This window comes from Eutrema salsugineum, unplaced genomic scaffold (assembly GCF_000478725.1).
Source record: "Eutrema salsugineum unplaced genomic scaffold, Eutsalg1_0 scaffold_1, whole genome shotgun sequence".
NCBI lineage: Eukaryota > Viridiplantae > Streptophyta > Magnoliopsida > Brassicales > Brassicaceae > Eutrema > Eutrema salsugineum.
The window spans coordinates 13,692,080-13,701,951 of record NW_006256909.1 but is presented as its reverse complement, the minus strand read 5'-3'; the positions used below and the strand labels follow the sequence as shown (position 1 = coordinate 13,701,951).

General features: G+C 35.7%; 1 non-coding gene across 1 annotated transcript; it reads left to right on the top strand.

Moving 5' to 3' along the window:
* The first annotated feature begins 366 nt into the window (after nucleotides 1–366).
* Nucleotides 367–499, top strand: LOC112082595. Its single transcript, XR_002897260.1, has one exon. It is a non-coding gene; the product is annotated as a small nucleolar RNA Z247 (small nucleolar RNA).
* Nucleotides 500–9,872: the final 9,373 nt, after the last annotated feature.

The following is a 9,872-nucleotide window of genomic DNA, read 5'->3' as shown; positions in this document are numbered from 1 at the left end:
GGCTTTGCTTGATGGTTACGGCCTAGCTGGTTATCTCGACGGTTCCACCGCTGCTCCTCCCGCCACTCTCACTCTTGCCGGCGTTGTCACTGTGAATCAAGCATACACACTGTGGCGGCGTCAAGATCAACTGATTTTCAGTTCCCTCATTGGTGCTATCTCCGGCTCCATTCAATCTCTTGTTTCTCGTGCGACCACCTCCTCCGAGATCTGGACCACGCTAGCTGAAACCTACCCCGAACCGAACAGGGTCATATCAAACAATTGAAGACTCAATTGAAACACTGAAAGAAATAACACAAAACCATTGACGTCTACCTTCGAAGTATCACCACACGTCTCGATCAACTTGCCATTCTGGGCAAAGCTGTTGAACATGAAGATCAGATCGATCTTATCCTTGATGGACTGCTTGATGAGTACAAAACGATTGTCGATCAGATCAAAGGCCGAGACGTCTCACCGACACTCATTGAACTCCACGAGCGACTGCTCAACCATGAAGCCAAAATTCTTATGACGATGGACACTACGCTTCCTAATGTCCCCGTCACCGCCAATGTCATCCAACAACGCCACACCGGCAACAATTCCAAGAATCAGAATTGTTCTCGCTACAACAACAACGACACCAATAACTGGCACCACTCGCAACAATACACCAAAACTGACTCTCGGGGACCACGACCGTATCTTGGTCGATGTCGATATATGGAGTTCAGGGTCACAGTGCAAAACATTGCCCCCAGCTTCAAGCTTTTCAATCCATGACCCAACAGCAGCCACCGAGTCCTTTCACACCATGGCAGCCTCGAGCAAATCTTGCTATCAACTCTTAGTACTCTGCCAACAATTGGCTTCTCGACAGCGGAGCCACTCATCATATGACCTCTGACCTCAACAACTTAGCCCTGCACCAGCCATACCATGGTGGCAACGATGTGATCATTTCAGACGGTTCATCTCTTCCAATCACAAATACGGGTTTCACATCCTTCCCTACCAAAGCTCGTGATTTATATGTACAGAAAGTTTTATATGTTTCTAATCTACATAAAAACTTAATCTCTGTATATCGGCTGTGTTACACTAACTGTGTTTCTGTGGAATTCTTTTCTACATCCTTTCAGGTGAAGGATCTCAGCACGGGGGTCCTGTTACTCCGCGGTAGGACTAAAAATTAACTGTATGAGTGACCGCTAATGACGTCTCAACCTACTGCTATGTTTGCAGCACCATCATCTCCGACGTCTCTCTCCTCTTGTCACCCTTCCTCTTCAATTTTAAACACCATCATTTCCCATTTTTCTCTTCCTGTTTCAAATAAAATGCAACACACTATGTCTTGCTTAGATTGCTTCATCAATAAAAGCCATAAAATTCCCTTTGCTCAATCTACTATTACCTCTTCAAGACCCCTAGAATATATATATTCCGATGTATGGAGTTCTCGTATTCTATCACTTGACAATTTCAAATATTATGTCATCTTAATTGATCATTTTACCCGATACACCTGGTTATACCCACTCAAGCAAAAATCACAAGTCAAAGACACATTCATTGCGTTCAAAACTCTGGTGGAAAACAAGTTTCAACACAAAATTGGGAGTTTTTATTCAGATAATGGAGGAGAGTTCATAGCCTTGAGAGCATACCTTTCTTCCCATGGCATCTCTCATCTGACGTCGCCACCACATACTCCCGAACATAATAGGCTCTCAGAAAGAAAGCATCACCATATTGTGGAGACTGGACTCACACTTCTCTCTAAGGCCTCGGTTCCAAAGGTGTATTGGTCTTATGCATTTGCTACTGCCGTTTATCTGATTAATCGCTTACCTACGCTGGTTCTTCAACTGCAGTCATCTTTTCAGAAACTGTTCGGTGTTTCTCCCAACTATGACAAATTAAGAGTCTTCGGATCCACGTGCTATCCATGGTTGCGACCATATAACCGCCATAAACTTGAAGATCGATCACTCTGCTGTGTTTTCCTAGGATATTCGACCAGCCAGAGTGCTTACTATTGCTTTCACATTCCGACAGGCCACATATACACCTCCAGGCATGTACAATTCGATGAGAATCTTTTCTCGTTTGCCTCTTCTTCACCAAATTTGCTTCGTGAAGTCGATAAAACAGTTCCTAGAACGGGAAATTGGTTGCCTCACATGATGATTCCACACACTCATACGGTTCCGCCGCCAATACCCCCCCCCCCCCACTGAGATTTTTCACCACGTACCGCTGTCACCTGTCATACCACCGACCATTTCTGCGACATCTCAGGTATCTCCTCGACACTCTATTTCTCTTTCTTCTTCCCCTCACAATTCTGAGTCCACTGCTCCAATACAAAATGGGCCGCAACCCACGGCCCAGCAACTTTCCCCAAAGCCCACTGTTCTACTTGAAAATAGGCTGCAACCCACAGCCCAGAATACCCAAAACCCATCTATAGCCCAACAACCACAAATAGACCAACAAAATCCAAGCCCAACACGAAATGACAACCCCACCAGACCTAACCCAACCCGACAACGATCCCAAACCCAGAAACAAAATCACAATCTTCGAACAAACAACAATCCCACTCCATCTCCAAATCCCGACACCTCCACCATAAATCATCACCCAATGTCTACTCGTGCCAAAGCTGGAATCTCCAAACCAAACACCAAATATCTCCTCACCACTGTTACAAAATCCACACTGGATCCTGAGCCCCGAACAGCCATTCAAGCTCTTAAAGACCCGCGGTGGCGTAATGCCATGGGATCTGAATACAATGCTCAAGTTGTTAACCGTAATTGGGATTTTGTACCACCTCCCCACCGAATGTCACCGTCGTAGGTTGCCGCTGGATATTCACGAAAAAATACAACTCTAATGGTATTCTGAACCTCTACAAAGCACGCTTGGTTGCCAAATGGTATAATCAGCGACCCGAACTTGATTATACGGAGACGTTCGGTCCTGTCATTAAGTCCACTACTGTTCATATCGTTCTTGGAGTTGTCGTCGATCATTCATGGACAATACATCAACTAGATGTTAACAATGCATTTTTGTAAGGCACATTAACGGATGAAGTCTATATGTTCCAACCTACCGGTTTTGTTGATCAAGATAGACCCCACTATGTATGTCGTCTTCAGAAAGCAATTTATGGCCTCAAACAAGCACCAAGGGCTTGGTATGTGGAGCTACGTACTTATCTTCTTTCCGTGGGTTTTGTCAATTCCATTTCCAATACATCATTGTTTATTCTGCGCAAAGGAAGCTCCATTCTCTATATGCTAGTCTACGTTGATGACATTTTAGTAACTGGCAATGATAGTATTCTTCTCCAACAAATGCTTGATGCCCTGTCCAAACGATTCTCCATCAAAGACCCTGAAGATTTACACTATTTCTCAGGCATTGAGGCTAAGCGCGTCAAATCTGGACTTCAACTGAATCAAAGGAAATACATCACGGATATATTGGCGAGGATAAACATGCTATCAGCAAAACCGGTCACAACACCTATGGCTGCATCTCCGAAGCTCTCTCTTCACTCGGGCACTCGTTTCTCTGACCCAACCGAATACAGAGGTATTGTAGGAAGCCTGCAATATTTAGCTTTCACACGACCGGATTTGTCTTACGCTGTCAACAGACTGTCCCAGTTTATGTATGCCCCGACCACTGATCATTGGCAAGCCGTGAAACGAGTTCTCCGATATTTAGCAGGTACTTCTGATTATGGCATTTTTCTTAAGAAAGACAACAATACCGCACTTCATGCCTACTCCGATGCAAACTGGGCTGGTGACAAAGATGATTATGTCTCCACAAATGGTTACATAGTTTATTTAGGTACTCATCCCTTATCCTGGTCCTCAAAGAAGCAGAATGGCATTGCCCATTCATCTACGGAGGCTGAATATAGGTCAGTGGCGAACACAGCATCAGAACTCAAATGGATATGCTCCTTGCTTGGAGAACTTGGCATACATCTCTCACAACCGCCGGCGATTTACTGTATCAATGTCGGCACTACATATCTATGTGTTAACCCCATCTTCCATTCCAGAATGAAACACATTTTTTTAGACTACCATTTCATACGGAATAAAGTTCAAACAGAAGCTCTTCGGGTTGTCCATGTCTCCATTTATGATCAACTGGCTGACACACTAACCAAACCACTCTTCCGCTCTGCATTTCACAATCTCACAGGCAAGAGTGTAATTACAAAGGTCCCTCCATCTTGAGGGGGCGTATTAGAAGATATTCATATCTCTGGTTGCTTCACTCACAGATCTATGATTACTTCAGTCACAGATCTATTTATGTATACTGTATATTTGATATTAACTCAATACTTGTAATATCCTAGCTCAACTCTCTCGATGTATATATTTCCTTTCTCTGTGAAATTAGAATCATCATTTCCACAAAACATCTTTAGTCATGTCACTTTGGATTGCTCACTTGGACCAATGAAAAGACACATAAACATAGCAAATATGGACTTTTTGTCAACATTTCAGAAGTTCCTTTAAAAATTATCAGTAAATGAATGAGACACTTTGTTTCACCATTCTTTTGAAATCAATCTACATATATCTGAATTTTAGGAGTAGGCACGTACGAGAGTACGTGTAGAACAAATTATTCTAAACATTTGGATATCTGAAAGAATATTTCGAAATTACAATTAATCTTTTCAGTCGAAATTTTGATTTTAAGAACTATTCAATATTTTACTAACCATAAACATAAATTTAATCAAATTTGCTCGAAATATGCTAACTATTTAGAGCTCCTACTCGTGGCTTTCCAGTTTCAGTATATATTTGATATGTTGATCTAACTAAATATCAATTTTAGGAATTGATTTGCTCTATTCGATGGTCTATCTCTGAAAACATATAAAATCAGTTTTTTTATATATTGTAGTTACAATCCGGTTTTGTCCACCTTTTTATGAAGTTAATACTGTCATTACTATTACTTTGATGCATACACATGTAATAAACAACAAGAAAACTATAGCCCTTTGTTTTTAAAATATCACAACTAACAAGTTTAATAATGCTCCCAAACCTAATGATAATAATGTTGCAGTCGCATAAAGAATAATTAAAGAAGCTTTTGGACGATACGGCGCTGCCGCACTATGCGTTGACATTTTGTTCTCTTTTAGTTCATCGCTAACAATGATTGTTTGTGATTCTTGGTTTGCTCTTTCTAATGTTTATACGTAAAAGAAAATTTATTTCAATCTGCATAAATTATAAGAGATATTTACACCCAAAGGTACTTTTTACAACTCATATTACAGCAAAAAGTACTTCTTGCTATTAAGTGACTTTTCTTTGTTTTCAAAATTTTTTGGACTTTTTTGCCCCTCAATAAAACGAACACCCTAAAAATAAACTAAAATTGCCTTATGTGTTCACGATAATGGTGGATGCAAACGAATGGATACTCGATTACATCCAGATTTTTAAAAATATTAAATTTTTCCACATCTGTTTTGTTTTGTATTTTTCTATATTGTGAATGATTGAAAATAATTTTTTTTAGAATGAATCATAATTTTATTTTCTCATTATTTTAAGATCCATTATACTATAGTTTATTTATCAAACAAGAAATTCTTCAAAAAGCATTTATAAAAAAATTTTAAAAAAAAACACAAGTGTAGTTAAATATCCATTCACAAAATAAGATATGGATGATACATGATGGACATAAAACATGGACATGATAGCGTGGATTAGTTTTAATTGATGTATTCGACGTGGATATACATTTTACATTGTCTACAATATGGACATGATTGCGTGGATCTGTTTTCATTGATATATTCGACAAGGATATACATTTTACAACGTCTATAATCTATTCACATGATGCATGATGGACATATAACATGGACATGATTGCATGGATATGATTTCATTCATATATTTGACATGGATATACATTTTACATTGTCAATAACATGGACATGATAATGTGGATATATTATAGACAATGTAAAATGCATATTCATGTCAAATATATGAATGAAAACATATCCACGCAATCGTGTCCATGTTATATGTCAATCATGCATCATCCACATCATATTTTGTGAATGGATATCTAAGTAGATTTCTGTTTTTTTTTGAAATTTTTTTATAAAGGTTATTTGAAAATTTTCTTGTTTGATTAATAAAGTATAGCATAATGGGTCTTAAAACAATGAAAAAATAAAATTAGAATTCATTTTAACAAAAAAAATTATTTTATATATTTCACAATACAGAAAAATACAAAACAAAACAGAAGGGGAAAAAAATTATTGTTTTTAAAATCTGGGTTTAAACCAATATCCACGAACTCGTATCGACCATTATCGTGAACATGAGGGGCAATTTTGTATTATTTTGATGTGAAATTTAAAAAGAAGAAAAAAAAGTCCCCTAATAGTTAGAAGTGCCTTTTTGTAAGAAGAAGTGTAAAAAGTGCCTTTGAGTGTAAATCACTCAAATTATAAACTAGAAACAGCCAGTTCAGATTCTATTGGTCTTTATAACATGCTAAAACTGTATAAAAAGGGGATACATTATTTAGGTATTTGTAATAGTCAAATCAATCTTAAAATTATCTATTCTATTAAAACAGAAGCATTTTTAGTGCTTGTATCCAACACTCATAAAGTTTTTTTTTTTAAAATTGTTTAGAAATTGTTTTAAGATTATCCTATTTTTGTTGTAATATTATTTTAAAAACATATTTTTTATATATAAATTTTATTTTGAAAATTTGATATTAGTTTATATATCTAAAGATTTCTTTAAATATAGGTCATATTTAATTTAAATTTTAAACTATTTATTTTTAATTAAATTTAATTCTGAAAATAGATATTAATTAAAATTATTCTATACTTCCTTAAATATAGGTTAGATATGATTTAACATTTGAAATTTAAATAATATCAAAATAACACATATATGATTAACAAATTATTTTTTTCAATCATATTCAATCAAACTAAAATTTCACATATTAAAAACTGATAAATATTAATATTATATAGTGGGTGAATTAGATATTTTTTATAATTGTGCTCTTATACGGGTTAGGTTATCAAAACATGCAAGATATTAAGATAAAAATTATTTCAAAATTAGTAAATATTTATATTATATAGTAATATAAACAGGTGGGTTAGAATTAGGGTCTTTTAACCATGATTCTTTTCGAATTAATAAAATGAGTAATTTAGAAATATATTTTTATAATAATAGTCAGTTTTCAATTAATAGAATGGCAGGATTAGAACTATGGTTTTATGATAGTGATCATAATAATACTAAAAAAGTATTAATTTTTTTTTATAATTAAACACAAAAATGAATTTCTCATTTATTAGAAAATATAAATCTATAAAAAAACATAAATTATGTTATAATTTTTGTCTTAAAAAAATATCGTGCGGATGCACGGGATAAAATCTAGTTTCGTCATTAAATTTAATTCCTGTTAAAATTAATTTTCATTTTAAAGATCTAAGGAAATTAACAGTTTTTTAAAGAACCGAGAAACAGAAAAAGTATATAAAAAGTACTTTAATGAATATATATAGAATTAATTACATAATAAGACACTTTCTGAGTTTAGAATTACAGAAAAAGTTACTTTGTGCTATTGAGGCACTTTAAACATACAAGATTACATTTCTATCCTCCATGACATATGACGACAATTTCATTATTTTTTTAATTCTGTCATGAGAAAACTTGCTCCCCTGGTTTTCTCTTTCTGCAGTAAGAACAGAAAAAACTCAGAAATTAAATCTTCTAATTCAAGAACAAAGATGAGTGTAAATCAAACCTGACTTTGAAGAGATCTCAAATTCCCCAACACAGACATCAAAAAGCGTGAGGATATGGAGGGATGATGGCGGTTGGAGATGGTGAAGGGAAGAGAAGAATGGAACAGATTGATGAATTATCGGAAGTGGAGTTCTCTTTGTTCTTCTCTTTATGCTTCTTTCTCTCCACATCTATTCCAATGACGAGAATGTGCTGTCAAATTGTCGCTAATTAAGATCTGCACACCTTTGTTTGATTGTAATTTCTAACCAATTTTTATAAAATTGTGTCCTTACCCAAAGAATACAAGTTCGAAATATAGATTCAATACATTTTTTTTTTGCTCCGAATTTCTAGAACCAAATTGAGTAAACATGGGTTTCTTATCGTTGTTTTTGTTATCATGTCTTTTAGAGTATACTTCTTCATTTCTTTATGGTTTCCGTGGAATTCATGACCAAATTTATTGCAAATATTTGTTCTTGTGATAAAACAAATAAGAGATGCTTGGTTTCCTTTTTTTTTTTGACCTCGAGATGCTTGGTTTCCTTTAGCTTAATGTTGCAGAAACCTCAGGTAATCAGGTTTAATGTAGAGAAGCCTGCAACTTCTGAATAACAAGTTTATTGGAGATTTTGTTCTTAATACTTAAGAAACAATCCACTTATGTCGTACACGAAACTATATCCACAAGTCTTTTTCCATAGAGACCATAAACTTGTTTCCATCTTCAGTATATCCATAAACCATATCCACAAACCATATCAATATACCACATGTCTTCGTCCATAAACGCAAACTATATCGATGTCTGAACATTGCATTCTGCTAAGAGTGTACTTACTCCAAATCTACCATCTCTATATCCATATGTTCGGGTATATAGGTTCATAACATTTCATTTGTTTGAATATTTTTCCAAACCAATTGCATCTTATTATTTAGTACTTTACACCTGAAATTATGTCCAAAGCTGCCATTTTTAAACATTTATAGCCAACTTCTTAAACTCCTAATCCACATATTCAATCTTCAATGTACACAAATTCTGTTTACATATCCACCTCGCCATATCTACAAATAATTTGTCCATATCTTCGTCCATAAATGCATATCAAAGCATTAACATCACATTCTGCTAAAAGTGTACAAACTCCATATTGATATGACGTCCATGCTGAATTGTCTATAAACTCTTAGTTTATCCACATCTGATTCTGCCAAAAGCCACATCTAATTTGTCTAAAAATGTGCATACTCCATATCCACCAATTCATCATCCACCATCTATATATCCACATGTTTGAGTATATAGGCTGATTGCATCTTGTTATTTACTACCTTACTCCTGAAATTATGTCCAAAGCTGCTTTCTTAAACATTTGTAACCAACTTCCTAAATTCCTAATCCACTTATTCAATCGTCAATATACACAAATCATATCTATATGTCCACCTCGCCATATCCACAAATATTTATCCATGTCTGCAAGAGTACATCATCATCAATCGACATCGTCAACAGAACACCATCCACCTTATTCTATCCATATTGTAAAGGAGTTACGTCAATTAGAGCTGATATCTGAAGCAGATATTTGTCATATCTGTAACTAGAGGCTTCAACGGAGGAGAAATCTGCTCCGCCGCATTGTTAAAGAGTTCGGTCGTCGCTGCGGCGAGCATCAAAGACTCCATGGAAGTGAATCGCTTCGCTTTGCTTCGCCGTGAATGAGAAAAGAGAGAGAGAAAGTGTGATTTGATTCAAACACAAATTCATAAAGGGACATTTGTTGTTGGTGTTGGATTTAGCCCAAATCCATCATAAAGGACTTTGAGTGAACAAGCTATTATAAAGGAAGTTTTGGATCTTATAGGCCCGTAACTAAGGCAAAGAAAGCATCTCCAAAGAATATATTCAAGTACAAGTCAATATAAGAGGACGCGGAAAGCTGGATAAAAAGAGATCGTGGAGATCTCGGAGAAGAAGAGGTCGTGGAGAGATAGATA